At 41.1% G+C, this 18,341-nt stretch overlaps 1 long non-coding RNA gene across 1 annotated transcript in view; it reads left to right on the plus strand.

Moving 5' to 3' along the window:
• The window catches only part of LOC107132452 (uncharacterized), a 92,072-nt gene extending 74,557 nt beyond the window's left edge, over positions 1-17,515 (plus strand). Inside the window, exon 3 of the long non-coding RNA XR_009494438.1 lies at positions 16,372-17,515. This is a non-coding gene — a long non-coding RNA (uncharacterized lncRNA). The remainder of the gene's footprint in view (positions 1-16,371) is intronic.
• The last annotated feature ends 826 nt before the right edge of the window (positions 17,516-18,341 follow it).

Genomic DNA, 18,341 nt, shown 5'->3' on the forward strand with positions numbered 1-18,341 from the left:
AAGGCAATGCCAAATAATGTTCAAACTACCGCACAATTGCACTCATCTCACACGCTAGCAAAGTAATGCTCAAAATTCTCCAAGCCAGGCTTCAACATTACATGAACCGTGAACTTCCTGATGTTCAAGCTGGTTTTAGAAAAGGCAGAGGAACCAGAGATCAAACTGCCAACATCCGTTGGATCATCGAAAAAGCAAGAGAGTTCCAGAAAAACATCTATTTCTGCTTTATTGACTATGCCAAAGCCTTTGACTGTGTGAATCACAACAAACTGTGGAAAATTCTTCAGGGGATGCGAACATGAGGCCACTTGACCTGACTCCTGAGAAATCTGTATGCAGATCAACAACAGATGAACAACAGTTTAAGTGCTGCAACAGTTAGAACTGGACATGGAACAACAGACTGGTTCCAAATCAGGAAAGCAGTACATCAAGGCTGTATACTGTCACGCTGCTTATTTAACTTATATGCAGAGTACATCATTTGAAATGCTGGGCAGGATGAAGCACAAGCTGAATCAAGATTGCCAGGAGAAATATCAATAATCTCAGATATGCAGATGACACCACCATAATGGCAGAAAGTGAAGAAGAACTAAAAAGCCCCTTGATGAAAGTTAAAGAGGAGAGTGAAAAAGCTGGCTTGAAACTCAACATTCAAATAACAAAGATCATGGTATCTGGTTCCATCACTTCACGGCAAATAGATGGGGAAATAATAGAAACAGAGACAGATTGTATTTTCTTAGGCTCCAAAACCACTGCAAATAGTGACTGCAGCCATGAAATTAAAAGATACTTGCTCCTTGGAAGGAAAGTTATGACAAACCTAGACAGTGTATTAAAAAGCAGAGACATCACTTTGCCAATAAAGGTCCATCTGGCCAAAGCTATGGTTTTTCAGTAGTCATGTATGGATGTGAGAGTTGGAACATAAACAAGACTGAGCACTGAAGAATTGATGCTTTTGAACTGTGGTGTTGGGGAAGACTCTTGAGAGTCCCTTCGACAGCAAGGAGATCCAACCAGTCCATCCTAAAGGAAATCAGTCCTGAATATTCATTGGAAGGACTGATGTTGAAGCTGAAGCTCCAATACTTTGGCCACCTGACTCAAAGAACTGACTCATTGGAGAAGAGCCTCGTGCTGGGCCAGACTGAAGGTGGGAGGAAGGGATGACAGAGGATGTGATGGTTGGATGGCATGACCAACTCGATGGATGTGAGTTTGAGCAAGCTCAGGGTGTTGGTGATGGACAGGGAAGCCTGGCATGCTACAGTCCATGAGGTCACAAAGAGTCAGACATGACTGAGTGACTGAACTAAATTCAGTTGAATTGTTAAAATATCAGTGAATGATAACTTATTATTGAACAACTCAAGTGAATAGATGTAGCACATTATTATTTAAGCAATTCTAGTCATTTATAGTAGGGACTTTTTGAGTTTTTAAGCCATAAATTACTTTTCTCAAAATAAATGTTTATGAAAAGTTAGGTATGAACACAAAATGAATGTTAGTGAGACCAAAAATCTCCTACAACAGAATTTTATTATGTTATGATTTGCAAGTTCAAGTTGGACTACCACATGCAATATGTTAGCAGTAGCTAGGAAAAAAATAAACCAGAAGTCTTTTTGCAAGACTTAGCTTTAAGTATTAAGGAGATTGTAAATTAGAAAAGTCAAAGCAAGGATAGTAGGTAAACAATTCATATTATAACAGAAACATGAAGCCAATATTCGGCTAACTACACCTAAAGAAGGAAAAGACACAAATTTAACAAAGCAAAAGAAAATTCCCAGATCACTTGCCTTTGACACAAATCCTCTTCAACCAATCTGGCTTTACCCTAATCTCAACAGCCTAATCTCAATCCCCAAAGTGGAGCGTTTGAGATCATTTCAGAAGACCAGTAGCGGGTGAATAAAGAGGTGACCATTCATGTTGATGCTATCTTATAATTGCAGAACGGAGGGCTCATGTGATCAGAATGCTCATGTTCATTCTATCTCTCCCCAGCTCCATCTAGCCCTGTCTGCAATCCTCACCCCCTGCCGTAATTACTTCCTCTGTTACTTTCGCCACCCTCATCACTACGCCCTTCTCTCCCTAAACTATTTTGGCTAAGATAGAGCAGCTATCACCATCACATCTGACTTAAGAGGACAAATGACCCTGCTGCCTGCCTCAAATTAAAGGAAGCCTCCAGAAATGCTTTCAGAAACTGCACACTCCCCTGCGTTGTCGGAGAGCCTAAAGATTCTCTGTGGACTACATGGACCTGTAAGCAACCTGCCTGCATCACTAACTTTCCCCCTGCCTCCCAGCACTAAAATATTTGCTAATGCATAGGAAGGAGAACCATGGAGTCAAATGTTAGATGATGAGTACATTTGAAACATCCTGAAATTCACCACATGGGCTCCTAGTTATCAATCATTTTCTTCTAATAATAAAGCTTTTGCATTACTTCTAAGTCAGAATTACTAACACAAATGCAAACATTAAATGCCTCTTAAAAATGTCACTTGAAAAATTTGCTTGTTAAGCAATTTCGGTATTATTTGTACAAATTTCTCAGTTGGTTAGTAACAGTTGATTATCACCTAATATTCATTATTAAGCCAGAATATACAAAATACAAAGGAAGGGAACATCTGAAAACATCCATTCCAAGGAATGAAAATAAGCCCATGCAAAGCAGAGAATGCAAAGCAGAGAAAAGCTATTCAGTTCCACATTCAATCAATAGTATGAACTGAGGACCCTCTACAAACCAAGCATTACACTGGGCATTGAGAATGCCCACACAGGAACAAGAATTTCTCCAGAGGGCATACAAAAATACAACTCCCTGGTGGTCTAGTCTTGGGATTGTGTTGCATTTAAATCAATAAAAATTTTGATCTTTGCTTGCATTACTCACAAATGTTCTTGACTGTTGGAATACGTGATTTGGGAGAATCTGCATTACTCTTGGCCCTTTGCAATATTCAGGCACTTGGGACCTTCTGAGAACATCTCACACTTTGCCCAAGTAGAACCCTCTCTCATTCTTAGTTCCCCACCCCTGCCATTTGGCACCTTGATTATTTTCTCTCCTTGTTGATAATTTTCATCCTGTTATATGTTTAAATAGATCTTGACTTCAGGGATCCTCTGATACAATGGAGAAGTAGGAAATATACATGAATATTTCAATCCTGAATGACATAAGTTTCCATGGAAATATAAAAGAGAGAACAACTGCTGACCTGGGAAAGGAGGTGGGGTCAGGGACACAGTTAGGAGGACTTTGTGATGAAGAAATAGCCCTTCCCCAAGTAAATCTTTCCTGAAAAAAACCTAGATCAACCCCATGAAAGCCCAATGTTAAAAAAAAAATTGTTTCATTATTTTTTCTTAAAAAAAAAACAAAAACCTTTCCTAAGTTCTTGACAGTATTCAATAATTACTGTACACATAGTTCCCTTGAGTTCTATTTCACTGGCATGCATTAAGGTATCCTTTTCCATTTGCTGCCACTTCCTCCACAAATATTAGTAAAAAAAAAAAAAACCCCAAAACTGTGTTTTGTTAAGAAAAACAAAAAGACAAAAAGCCATTAAATCTATCACATCAAAACTCAGAAGGAGCTACAGCAAAATATGAGAAGATGACTATAACTTCAATTTATAAATCTTCAAGCAGTATTTAAGCTCACCTTTTTAGACTGTCACCATTCTCTTGGTTAATATATTTGGAAATTAGAAAAGGCAGAGGAACCAGAGATCAAATTGCCAACCTCCACTGGATCATCGAAAAAGCAAGAGAGTTCCAGAAAAAACATCTATTTCTCCTTTATTGACTATGCCAAAGCCTTTGACTGTGTGGATCACCACAAACTGGAAAATTCTGAAACAGATTGGAATACCAGACCACTTGACCTGCCTCTTGAGAAACCTATACGCAGGTCAGGAAGCAACAGAGCTGGACATGGAACAACAGACTGGTTCCAAATAGGAAAAGGAGTACGTCAAGGCTGTATATTGTCACCCTGCTTATTTAACTTCTATGCAGAGTACATCATGAGAAACGCTGGGCTGGAAGAAGCACAAGCTGGAATCAAGATTGCCGGAAGAAATATCAATAACCTCAGATATGCAGATGACACCACCCTTATGGCAAAAAGTGAAGAACTAAAGAGCCTCTTGATGAAAGTGAAAGAGGAGAGTGAAAAAGTGGCTTAAAGCTCAACATTCAGAAAACTAAGATCATGGCATCTGGTCCCATCACTTCATGGGAAATAGAGGGAAACAGTGGAAACAGTGTCAGACTTTCCAAAAGTCTGATTTTGCAGTTTCCAAAATCACTGCTGATGGTGATTGCAGCCATGAAATTAAAAGATGCTTACTCCTTGGAAGAAAGGTTATGACCAACCTAGATAGCATATTCAAAAGCAGAGACATTACTTTGCCAACAAAGCTCCATCTAGTCAAGGCTATGGTTTTTCCAGTAGTCATATATGGATGCGAGAGTTGGACTGTGAAGAAAGCTGAGCACCGAAGAATTGATGCTTTTGAACTGTGGTGTTGGAGAAGACTCTTGAGAGTCCCTTGGACTGCAAGGAGATGCAACCAGTCCATTCTGAAGATCAGCCCTGGGATTTCTTTGGAAGGAATGATGCTAAAGCTGAAACTCCAGTACTTTGGCCACCTCATGCAAAGAGTTGACTCATTGGAAAAGACTCTGATGCTGGGAGGGATTGGGGGCAGGAGGAAAAGGGGACGACAGAGGATGAGATGGCTGGATGGCATCACCGACTTGATGGACATGAGCCTGAGTGAACGCCGGGAGTTGGTGATGGACAGGGAGGCCTGGCGTGCTGCGATTCATGGGGTCACAGAGAGTCAGACACGACTGAGCGACTGAACTGAACTGAAACATGTATAAACAAACAAAAAACCTCTAGAAGCCTTGTTCCCATTCTGAAAGTCAGGTCCTAAAAGCTCTGAAATTTCACCTCATCATGGCTATGGAAGGACATAGAATAAGGGATTTTTTTAATTTATTTATTTTAAGTTGGAAGATAACTGCTTTACAATGTTGTGCTGGTTTCTACCATACATCAACATGAATCAGCCATAGTTAAACACATGTTCCCTCCCTCTGGAATTTCCCTCCCACTCTCTCCCACCCCTCTAGGCTGTCATAGAGCGGCAGGTTGAGCTCCCTGTGTCATACAGCACCTTCCCAGGAGCGATGTATTTTCCAGTCAGTGCTGTATATATTGCAGTGCTACTCTCCATTCATCCTGCCCTCTCCTGCCCTCGCCGTGTCCGTAAGTCTGTTCTCTATGTCTGAGTCTATTCCTGTCTTGCAAATAGGTTCATCAGTTCTGTTTTTCAAGACTCCAGATATGCGTGTTAACATACAGTATATATTTTTCTCTTTATGACTTACTTAACTCTGTATAACAGTCTCTAGTTTCACCCACCTCACTAGAACTGACTCAAATTCATTCCTTTTATGGCTGAGTAATTCAGAATAAGTGATTTATCACACATAGTAGCTTTACTTTAAAATGCACCAAAAACAGAAATTCAAGGTGTAGACTGTAATGGAATTCTCAAGACTATTTAAGAACCCCTTCCCTCCCTACCATAGAACTACATAGTTATTCAATTAATCCAGGCGAATAAACATTACCCTTTAGTGGATATCTCATTAGCCTGATACAAGCTGGAGCACACTGTTCTTTGTCACACAAGCTGCATTTCTTGCTATGAAATGATAAATTTTAGGATATAAGGTGCATAATGGAAAAGTCATGGTTCCAGAAGAGATGTGTGCAACATATAATCTTGTAAATTAATTCTGCCTGGGCTACATTCCAGTGTTCCAGAACAATTACTAGCAAATGAAAGCCATCAAAGGACGGGGAAAAAGTCTGCCTCCTGCTATACATCCCCTCCAAGGCACAGCCCAGAATTTCGTCATAATCCCACAAGCAGTCTTTTTCCCTTCTAAGTAGTAATTTCATTGAAATACTTGGTGCAAAGGAAGATAGGGGTGGGAAAATGAGCAGTAGAAAGAGGCAATAATGGAGTTCTAAACCATGTGGTAAACAACTGCTGATAAATAGGAACATTCTGGTACAGTTAAGGATGCTTCTCAGCACAGAGAAGATTATGTAGGACATTTCTTTAATATCCTTTTATTAAAGTTACAGATGCTGAAAACTAATTCTTCCCTAAGTTTTTATGTTCAGTTTGTTGCTCTATTTATAAACCAAGCAAATATTTACAACCACTTGTCAGGGAGACTGGAATGATGCTGATTGGTTCCCACTTATAACCTTGGTAACCTAAACACTTTCAAATGTTGTAAACATTATTTATATACTTAATATATTCTAAGTAATAGAATGGGGAAGACTAGAGATCTCTTGAAGAAAATTGGAGATACCAAGGGAACACTTCATGCAAAGATGGGTACAATGAAGGACAGAAATGATAAGGAACTAACAGAAGCAGAAGCTATTAAGAAGAGGTGGCAAGAATACACAGAACTATACAAAAAAGATCCTCATGACCCAAACAACCATGATGGTGTGATCACTCACCTAGAGCCAGATATCCTGGAGTGCAAAGTCAAGTGACCTTTAGGAACTGTCACTAAGAAGAAAGCTAGTGCAGGTGATGGAATTCCAACTAAGCTATTTAAAATCCTAAAAGATGATGCTGTGAAAGCATTGCACTCAATATGCCAGCAAATTTGGAAAACTCACCAGTGGCCACAGGACTGGAAAAGGTCAGTTTTCTTTCCAATCCCAAAAAAGGCAATGCCAAAGAATGTTCAAAGTGTTAGTCTCTCAATCATGTCAGACTCTTTGCAACCCCATGGACTCTAGCCTGCCAGGCTCCTCTGTCCATGGAATTGCCCAGGCAAGAATACTGGAATGGATTGCCATTCCCTTCTCCAAAGAATGTTCAAACTACTGCGCAATTGCAGTCATCTCACATGCTAGCAAAGTAATGCTCAAAATTCTCCAAGCCAGGCTTTAATAGTACATGAACTGTGAATTTCCTGATGTTCAAGCTGGATTTAAAAAGGGCAGAGGAAAAAGAGATCAAATTTCCAACATCTGTTGAATCATTGAAAAAGCAAGAGAGTTCCAGAAAACAGCTACTTCTGCTTTATTGACTATACCAAAGCCTTTGACTGTGTGGATCACTAAAAACTGTAGAATATTCTTAAAGAGATGGGAATACCTGACCACCTACCTGTTTCCTGAGAAATCTGTATGCAGATCAAGAAGCAACAGTTAGAATTGGACATAGAACAGTAGACTGGTTCAAAATTGGGAAAGGAGTATGTCAAGGCTGTACATTGTCACCGTCTTTATTTACCTTATATACAGAGTACATCATGTGAAATGCCAGGCTGGATGAATCACAAGCTGGAATCAAGATTGCCAGGAGAAATATCAACAGCCTCACATATGCAGATGATACCACTCTATTTGCAGAAAGTGAAGAGGAACTAAAAAGCCTCTTGATGAAAACAAAAGAGGAGAGTGAAAAAGCTGACTTAAATCTCAACATTCAAAATATCTAAGATCATGTTTTCTGGTCCAATCACTTCATGGCAAATAAATGGAGGAAAAGTGGAAACAGTGACAGACTTTAGTTTCTTCAACTCCAAACTCACTGCAGATGATGACTGCAGCCATGAAATTAAACGACACTTGCTCTTTGGAAGAAAAGCTATCACAAACCTAGACAGTGTATTAAAAAGCAGAGGTATTATTTGCCAACAAAGGCCCATATAGTCAAAGCTATGGTTTTTTCCAGTGAACGTATGTGAGTGATGGACCATGAAGGAGGCTGAGTGCCAAAGAATCGATGCTTTCAAATTGTGGTGTTGGAGAAGACTCTTGAGAGTCCCTTGGACTGCAAAGAGATCAAACTAGTCAATTCTAAAGAAAAAAATCAACCCTGAATATTCACTGGAAGGACTGACACTGAAGCTGAAGCTCCAATACTTTGGCCACCCAATGTGAACAACTGACTCATTGGAAAAGACCCTGATGCTGGGAAAGACTGAGGGCAAGAGGAGAAGGGATGGCAGAGGAACAGAGGGTTAGATATCATCATTGACTCAACGGACGTGAGTCTGAGCAAATTCCAGGAGATAGTGAAGGACAGGGAGGCCTGGCATGCTGCAGCTCATGGTATCATAAAAAATCAGACACGACCTAGCAACTGAACAATAACAATTTTTCTTTTAATTTAAAAATGTCTGATTGGCAAACCCTTCAAAATAATTAATTCATATATATCAGACTAACTTTATGTCTATGATGAAATTTGAGGTTTTTTTAAATATAATGTATATAACCTTATTAATATTCACCAGAATCAATTATTCAGTTACACATTTGAAACTGAAATTGTAAGTCTGTCAATCTAAGATTCCAGATTTCCTCAAACATATAAAATTTAAATTAGGTGCAAAATCCTACATAACAGAACACTACGGTTCTGATTCTTTAAAAAATTTTTAAACTAATCTGAAATATTCTGAGTTAAATGATACTTAAATCTCAGAAAAACATTGCATTTTCAGTTAACTTAGGTAACTTTTGACTAGTAATTTTATCTGACTGTGAGATCTAGAAATTTAGACATTCAGGGCAATTCTTACCACCTGCTGTTTAGATGGTTATTATTTAAGGAGTTACCTATCCATCTCTGGCCATAAGGTCATTAGGCATGCTTAACATCCCTATCGCCAGAGATTTTGACCAAATGTAACTTTCAGTTTACAAAGGTTCAAAAGTTCCACTTCTTCCTGATGATCCAAGATACCAATAGAGTCTTTCTAATCATCTATGCAACCCTATCTGAAGGCCTATACCCATTCCCCACCCCCCACCACCACACACACACCGATTTCCTCCCTCATTCCTCCTACTCCCTCCCTTACTCCATCCACTCCAGTTTTCTAGCTGCATTTGTCTCAGCACCATTGCACTGCCTCTTCCTTCTGCCTGAAATCATCATCCGGAAGTATACATGGCTTGCTTCCAGGCCATCTTCAGGTCTTTCTTCAGACATCACCTTCGCAAAGAGGCCTATTCCAGCCACTTTCCTGACACCTTCTCACAGAGGCCTATTCCAGCCACCTTCCTGAAAATTCCAATCTTGCCCTCTGTTTTGGGCTTCCCAGATGGCTTAGTGATAAAGAATTCGCCTGCTAATGCAGGACACGCAGGAGACGCAGTTTCGATCCCTGGGTCAGGAAGACTCCTGGAAGAGGAAATGGCAACCCACTCTGGTATTCTTGTCTGGAGGTTCCCATGGACGGAGAAGCCTGACTGGCTAGAGTCCATGGGGTTGCAAAGAGTCAGAGCTGAGTATGCACATACCTTCTCCTTACCCTTCTCACTCAATTCCTTTCTCATCTCCCGCTCAGTCACTCGACACATCGAACAGACTATGTGAGAGTTGCTCAGTCATGTCTGACTCTTTGTGACTCCATGGACTATACAGTCCATGGAACTTTCCAGGCCAGAACACTGGAGTGGGCCCTTCTCCAGGGAATCTTCTTAGCCCAGCAACATTTTAATTATTTAGTTGTTTATTCTCTGTTCCTCCAAAGCTCCATAAGGGACAGGATTTTTTCATTTTTTATTCAGCACTGAGTCCTCATGGCCAAGAAGAGTGCCCGATGCATAGACAGTTCTCAAAAAATATTTGTCAGATGGATGAATGAATGAATGAGTATAATGAAGAAGTTGGTTGTTTCCAGGTACCAGGAAGAGAGCCCATGATGCTTTTGGAGAGAGGAGCATATCTTGTAAAGATGCAAAGCAGTGCAAGCACTTCAGCAACGGCTTTTGCAAACAAGACACAGATTGACATCCAGTCTTTCCTGCTTCCCCCAATACCCTGGGACTACCTCTGCCTACTTCCAACAACTACTGATAGTGATTATTCATGTTTGAAAGTCAGGTTACATTTCTTTACAAATGTTTCTTAATCAGCCTTATCCCTTAATCAGCCCAAGTGGTAACTGAAGTTTACACCATAATGCAGTGTGTTTGGACTCTCTGTGGCAATCTCCTTTTCACTCAGTTGTTCCATTAACCATGAGCTGGGCTGTGCTGCGCGCTAAGTTGCTTCAGTCGTGTCCGACTCTTTGCGACCCCATGGACTATAGCCCACCAGGCTCCTCTGTCCGTGGGATTCTCCAGGCAAGAATACTGGAGTGGGTTGTCATGTCCTCCCTCCAGGGGATTTTCCCAACCCAGAGATCGAACCCGCATCTCTGACAAGTCCTGCACTGGCAGGCGTGTTCTTTTCCACTGGTGCCACCTGAGAAGTCCCAAATAAAACCAGAGGATGGATGTTGTTGTTCTTTAGTTGCTAAGTCATGTCCAACTCTTTTGCAACCCCGTGGACTGTAACCCACCAGGCTCCTCTGTCCATGGGATTTCCCAGGAAGAATACTGGAGTGGGTTGCATTTCCTTCTCCAAGGAATCTTCCTATCCCAGGATTGAGCCTGGGCCTCCTGCTTGGCAGGTGGATTCTCTACTGCTGAGCCACCAGCAGGGTTAAGCAGGGCTGAGAGAGGACTAAATTGTTTTCTCATGACTGAAGGTCTGTATAGAATAATTAGGCCAGTCCACCCCAGGGTGCAAAGGCTAAATTTTCTTTCTTCTGGATATGCGCCACGTATCTGCAAACCACAACACAGCTAGTTATCAAATGTTCTGCAATGTTCTATGTGGAACTCCCTCTGAGGTAGTCAGAGAGGCTTGGTACAGATCAGAAAGGATTTCACCTACATTCTTATTGCACAGGAGGGAATTCTGTGAGGGAAAACGATTCCTCAACATCAACTTCTTTTATTACACTTAATACAGGAACAGAGAAAAGAAGAGCCAACTCTGGCTTTCCCTGTTCTGAGTGTCTGGCCAACTGTTTATCTTTCTTATGGAAAGTACTGGGTGGGAGGGTGAGGGCTGAAACCACTTGTCATTTACCTTTCTGTATCAATGTGTGGGAGTAAGTAGGTCTTGCTCTGACTTGTACCACCCAGGGGAAGACCAATTAAACTCCTTTAGTAAAGACAATCTCAAATGGCCTATGGAGCAGGGGTCCCTAACCTCTGGGATCTGACGTCTAATGATCTGAGGTGGAGCTGACGTAATCACAATAGAAATAAAGTGAACAATAAATGTAACACACTTGAATCATCCTGAAGCCATCCTCCCACCGCATCCTGATCCATGGAAAAATTGTCTTGCGTGAAACTGGCCCCTGGTGTCAAAAAGCTGGGGACTGGCCCTTCCGCCACTGAGCTGTGGGCAGTGGGAAACCCCGAGAAACTATATACCTGGACTCAATGCAAGGACTGGTGGCACCAGTAAGGAAAAAGTAAGGCAGAATTTGGGGGCTTTCAAAGCCATGCTTCCTTTGAATTCCGTTTTACTTAAACTGAAAAGGTAACCAAGTACTGTTTGAAGGTCTCTGGATGCTGAATTTGGCGACAGGAATCTCTCCATTCCCACAGGAAGAGACAAACCAAAGAGTGAGGTTTAACCCGTAGATTATTCTTTCCACAGTGGGTATTATCCAGTGTATTTAGGGGCAAAGAGACCCTTGCATTTTGAGACTAATCCTAGATGAGCAAGAGATTTTCTAGCCCTTATGAGATGACAGTTTGACTTTACATCTAGACAGACCCACTCTTGTTTTGGAAAAAACCAATTGAATGGGCCCTTCAGTTTTGCTGATGTAAATAAAATACAGATCCATAGCTTAGAAAAGAACAGTCAGGTCATGACGAACCTGAACGCAGATGATGAGTGAATCAAACACTGCATCACTGCTTTTCTGTCTGCTTTATGCTTTTATATAGTGTGGTTCAGGATAGCTGTGTCTTAGTTTTACTTAAAAATGCAGTTCTGTTTCTTGTTACCATTTTTTTCTTGTTTTAGGGTAATTTATGAAAGGCTAATGTGGCAAAATAATTTTATTATGTCATTAAAAATCAGAAGTGATATGTGATAGATATCATTTTAGATATTTGTCTTATCACTCTAGCAACTCTATAAAGTGGATATAATGAGAAAGATAAATTGTATTACAGTAAACTGAACTGAAGAGATTTCTGCCTTTTGGGACTAGACATGCAAAACCTAATTCAAAATGATCAAAGCCCTAAATGTAAGAGCCAAAACTATAAAACTCTTAGAATAAAACACAGAAGGAAACTTTAATGGCATTGGATTGGTAATGATTTCTTGGCTATAACACCGAAAGCAAAGGCAACAAAAGCAAAAATAAATAAGTGGGACTACATCAAACTCAAAACCTTTTTCATATCAAAGGAAGCAAGCAGCAGATGGAGAAAGGAACTTACGGAATGGGAGAAGATATTTGCAAATCATATACATGATAAGAAATTCATAACCAAAATGTATAAAGAACCCCTGAAACTCAACAGTAGAGAAACAGCCTGGTTTTAAAAATGGGCAAAGAATTTGAATAGGTATTTTGCCAAACAAGATATGCAAATGGTCAGTAAGTACATGAGAGTTGCTCAAGGATACTAATCATCAGGAAAATGAAAATGAAAACCAAATGAGGGGACTTCCCTGGTGGGTCAGTGGTTAAGAATCCTGGCAATGCAGAAGGCATGGGTTCTATCCCCGTCCAGGAAGATGCCCACATGTCACGGAGCAAGTAAGGCAGTATGCCACAACTACTGAGCCAGCGCTGGAGAGCCTGCATGGAGGCGACTGAGCCCACATGCCCTGGAGCCCATGCTCTGCAACAAAAGAAACCACTGAGATGAGAAGCCCCCGCACCGCAGCGAATAGCACCCCCACATCCACACCGGGGCTCCCAGGCGCAGCAGTGAAGACGCAGCACAGCCAAAAACAAGTGAATAAATAAATGTTAAAAAACGATCTTTCTTAAAAAAAAAACAAAACCCACAATGAGATATCATCTCACACCAAAAGTAGCAAGTATTAGGATGTAGAAACATTGGAACGCTTGCGCACTGCTGATGGGAATGTAAAACAGTGCAGCTGCGGTGGGAAAGGCACGGTGGGTCCTTGACAAACTAAACATAGAATTACCATTGTGCTGCAATCCCTCTTCTGAATACATATGCAAGAGAGCTGAACCAGGACTCAAACAGATATTTGTATACACGTCCATGTTCATCGCAGCATTATTCCCAAGAGCTAAAAGGTGGAAGGGCTTCCCTGGTGGCTCAGATGGTAAAGAATCCGTCAGCAATATGGGAGACCTGGGTTCTATTCCTGGGTTGGGAAGATCCCCTGAGGGAGGGCATGGCAATGCACTCCAGTATTCTGGCCTGGACAATTCCATGGACAGAGGAGCCTAGTTGGCTACAGTCCATGAGGTCACAAAGATTGGACATGACTGAGCGACTAAGCACACAAAATGTGGAAGCCACCCATGTGTCTACTAATGGATAAATGAATAAACAAAATGTGGTGTATGCATGCAGTGAGACAGTGGTTAGCCTTAAGAAGGAAGGAAATTCTGACACCTGTTCCAGCATGGATGAAACTTGAAGACATTACGCCAAGTGCAATAGGTCAGACACCAAAGGACAAATATTGAGGTTCTTCAAGCAGGCAAATTCATAAAGACAGAAAACAGGATGGTGGTTGCCAAGGGCCTGGGTGAAGGGGAGAATGGGGAGTTATTGTTTAATGGGTATGGAGTTTCAGTCTGAGAAGATAACAAAGTTCTTAGAGGTAGATGGGGCTTATAGTGGCAGAATGTGAATATACTTAATGTTACAGAACTTAAACATGGTTAAAAGGGTAAATTTTATGTTATCTATATTTTGTCACAATAAAAAAAAAATCCCTTTCAACTATTCCTTTTTCTTTCTCCTCTCCTTCACAGTTAAGCATCTAAAGAGTATTTTCTTTCTCTTTAAAAGTTCTCCTCCCCATTCACCCTATAACCTACTTCAGTCTGACTTTCATCCTTCCACATCATCAAAACTAAATGTGTAGGTTGTCCATGACCACATGACCCTATACCCATTAGGTATTTGTAAGACCTCATTTGATTGACTCATAGGCACTTGATATATATGATCAGCTCTTCTTTTTCGAATTCTGTCTCCCTTCGGCTTCTATGTAGCAGCCCTATCTCAGGGTTTCTGGAGGCTCTCCTGGATCCTGTCTCCTTTGCAGTGTCTTTCTCAACAGTGTCATCATATGCCACATTCCTACTTTCTCTCTGAGGTACGATCTACAAGTCTCTTTTTAGTATCCATCATCCCTGTCACATCCCTTGACACATGCTATAATCTTAAATGATATTCAGTGTAATTATCACTCCTTTAGGAAGGCCATCTTTTAAGTATCCAAATAAATCAAGTCTTCCTAGTTATTCTTACTGCTGTCTATACTTCTTCTTCATGGTATTTCAGGATACTCCATCTCTATCTGCTTTAGATAGAGATTTTACAGATATTGGGCGGCCAAAAAGTTCATTTGGGGTTTTCATATGATTTTATGGAAAAACTCAACTGAACTTTTTAGCTAACCCAATATTGTTATGACTGTGTTCAGTCTCATCTGACTCTTTGTGACTGCATGGACTATAGCCCGCCAGGCTCCTCTGCTCATGAAAATTTTCAGGCAAGCACATTGGAGTGGGTTCCTACTCTGGGGATCTTCCCAACACGGGGATCAAACCTGCATCTCCTGCATTGGCAGGCAGGTTCTTTACCACTGGCACCACCTGGATATGTCTCATCCAACTGACTGTATATTTCATGAAGGTAGGGATCATATTTGCTTGTTTGTTTTATCATTTCTGACTGTGGGGAGATTACATTCTCTTCTCAGTGCATTGCCTGCCAGAGAATGATTCTCAATGCATACTTTAATAAACATCGATCCCAACAGTTTCTTGTTAGCATTGTTGAGCAAAGGAGGGAGAAACGAGGACACCACTGTAAGCCCCAAGGACAGCTGAAGTCTGGAGAGCTTGGAGAAAAAGGCCCCAGCGTGGAAAGACTCAGGCTAGCACAAGTGTCCCCTTGGGCACTCTCAGAGATGTGGGAGAGACTGCAAGTCATTTCACTTGGCCATGGAGAGAAAAGATGACTCCTGCATGCTTGGGGACATCCAGTGACAATCTTCATGTTTGCAAAGGTGTTACTACTATACTCTCAAGGAGAAGAAATAGGGGTTTTCAGACTCTAGATGTCAAAATTCATCTGTGGGTCCCAAACCTGGCAGCTCAACAGAAACTGTCACAAAACAAACAGATTCTCATTCAGTTGGTCTGTAGTGAAGGTCAGAAAACCACTTTCTAAAGTTACCCTGCCCTAATCCACCCTTACTTGATTCTGATATATGGTCACACTTGGGAATCGTTAGATCAAATAACTCTTCAGATATTTTTTGCTTCTGAACTTCAATGACTTTTTAAACATATAGGTTTTTCCTCAACAGAGGCTATAAAAGCTTCAAATCAAATCAGAATATGTAGATTAATTATTCATGCTTTTCTGCAACAAATTTGTTGCACACATTTTTATCCATACACAACCTTTGAGTACATTTGTGCTCATTAGGAGTGAGACAGGATTGGGTGGATAAAAATACCTTTGCCCATAATGAATGCAGAAGGCAATGGCACCCCACTCCAGTAAACCCCATGGATGGAGGAGCCTGGTGGGCTGCAGTCCATGGGGTTGCTAAGAGTCGGACACGACTGAGCGACTTCACTTTCACTTTTCACTTTCATGCATTGGAGAAGGCAATGGCAACCCACTCCAGTGTTCTTGCCTGGAGAATCCCAGGAACGGGGGAGCCTGATAGGCTGCCGTCTACGGGGTCGCAGAGTCGGACACAACTGAAGTGACTTAGCAGCAGCAGCAGCAGCCCATAATGAAATTACAATACAATGCAGTTACAGAGATAAGACATTCAAGAAATAATTAGGAACACATAGGGCATTATATGAGCTAAAATTCCAGCTACCTGTCCATCAGCACTGCCAAGCAACCAGAAAATTTCTGAAACCACACGTAAAGGGGACGTATTCTCGACCTTCTCTGCCTTCTCCTCCCCACCACCTTGTGGGATTTGACCTCTTTTCTGTTTCTTCTAAATCTTCTACATCTCTATATTGTAACTGTTTCCTAGGACTTTGCACAAAGTACTTTTTCCAAGTGGATATGTAACAAATACATGCACTCTGCATTCAGTAGGGGGTTAATAAGAAGTTTCCAAATGAATGAATTACCAAGCAGAATCAGAATGCCAATTAATGAAATTGTTTTCATTTTGTGCCCAAACCAAGAGGTGCCAACAGGGGACAGAAAAGACAAGAAAAAATGAAGCAGAGAAAAGGAAGTTTCAGAGATGAGCAGCAGGCACAGAGTCAGAAGGGACAGAGATCAACCGCAGCGGCGCGGGATAAAGCAACAACATCGGCGGTAACAGAGAGGCAGTAGTTGACTTGCAGAAAGGTAAGGTAAGAGACAAATGTTCCAGCCAACATGATACGGCAGTGACCTTTGAAGGCCAAGGCATTGGCCATTTCTAGCAAGTGCAGAAAGTGGGAAGAAAAGGAGGCAAAGAAGAGAGGTGGAGGCTGATGAAGAAACCCCTGAGGAAGTTACTGCGGGGCCGGGAGCAGAGTGTGGCCTGGATGGTGGGCTCACTTATCACACAGGAGTCAGGTAGGAGCATCGTTCTATCCCATACTGCACAGAGCTTTATCTCTTCCTATAACTTTACCAATCTCACCATGTACTGCTATTTCATACTCCTAATGATTACTCTGAGTCAGCCCTTAAAGATCATATGATATTAAATATATGTTATTAACAAGGCAGGGAAAGCAATAGTCATAGCCAAGAGCCTTAAACTGGTTTACCCTGAGCTCAATCCTTTGTGTGACTTATAACCTCTTATCAAGCTAGCAACATAGATAAAGATATCATTCTTGTTTTACATTTGGAAAATGATCCATTGTGCTGGTAAATGCTTAGTAACTAAAAAAATCCCTGATTTATAGTGTCTGCCAATTTCTACTGTATAAATACTCTCACACTGGCCAATTTTAAGTTTTCAACATTACTTCACTGAATGCACAGTTGGGGAGAGTTGCAAATAGTACACTATTCTATTGTACAGTATGATTCAGTATAAATATTGTACATATGTGGATAGTATAGTATATACAATGTTTATATGCACAATAGTTAGAAATAGCTTCAAGAGCCTATACGACAGCAAAATATAGTAAAACAATTAGGAAACCATGAGTTTAGAGTGTTCATTGGCTTCTCTGGTGGCTCAGACAGTAAAGAACCTGCCTGCAGTGCAGGAGACCTGGGTTTGATCCCTGGGTCAAGAAGATCCCCTGGAGAAAGGAATGGCAGCCCCCTCCAGTATTCTCACCTGGAGAATTCCATGGACAGAGGAGCCTGGTGGGCTACAGTCCATAGGATCGCAGAGTCGGGCACGACTGAGCGGCTAACACTTAACTTTAAACATTATTTAATTGTAAATATATTTAAATTGTAATTTTAATTTTTAATCACCGTGTTTAACAATGTGTTTACAAAGTTCCTGCAAATTTAATAGTTGACTTTGATGAGAGCAGGAGCTGGCCCCAGCATGTCTCTCTCAGCCCTCTGTCACTTGGAATGCATTCTCAACTTCTAACCATTCCTAGAAAAGTGTGGATTGTAAAAAAGCTTGTCTCTTTAAATCAGAGACTGAATCCTGCATTTTAAACTCTGTCCTCAAGACCTTCTGGAGATCCAGATAGTAGGTAATCAGAATCCTATTGCAGAGAAGTCTAGAAAATTAAGATAAGCCGAGGATAAGCGGGTCACCAAGAAGCAGATACTAGTGTGAGCATCAGTACATGACTACAGAAAACAATCACTTTAAGTAGATCCAAACAAATATATAAAGATATAAAGACATATGTACAAATATATACAAAGCTATAAAGACAAATCTTGTATATCTAGACAAAGCTGATATTAAGCTTGGAAATGGAGAGTTTTGAGCTTACCAGGCAAGGGAGGTAGATGGTTGCACTTGACTGATGAAACACTTGCCTCTCCAATATCCAATACCCTTACTCATATTTTTGTCATAGAGAGCAGCCCACGAGCTTTGGGAATGTTGACTCCAATTTTGACTCTAAGGATAGAGCATATTTTTAGGACCCAAGAAAATCAGACTGTTCCTACCACCTAGCCCCAGATACATGTTTGGGCCAGTAAGACAGCAGGGAGGGTTTGCTGGAAC

This window comes from Bos taurus, chromosome 5 (genome assembly GCF_002263795.3).
Source record: "Bos taurus isolate L1 Dominette 01449 registration number 42190680 breed Hereford chromosome 5, ARS-UCD2.0, whole genome shotgun sequence".
Taxonomy (NCBI): domain Eukaryota; kingdom Metazoa; phylum Chordata; class Mammalia; order Artiodactyla; family Bovidae; genus Bos; species Bos taurus.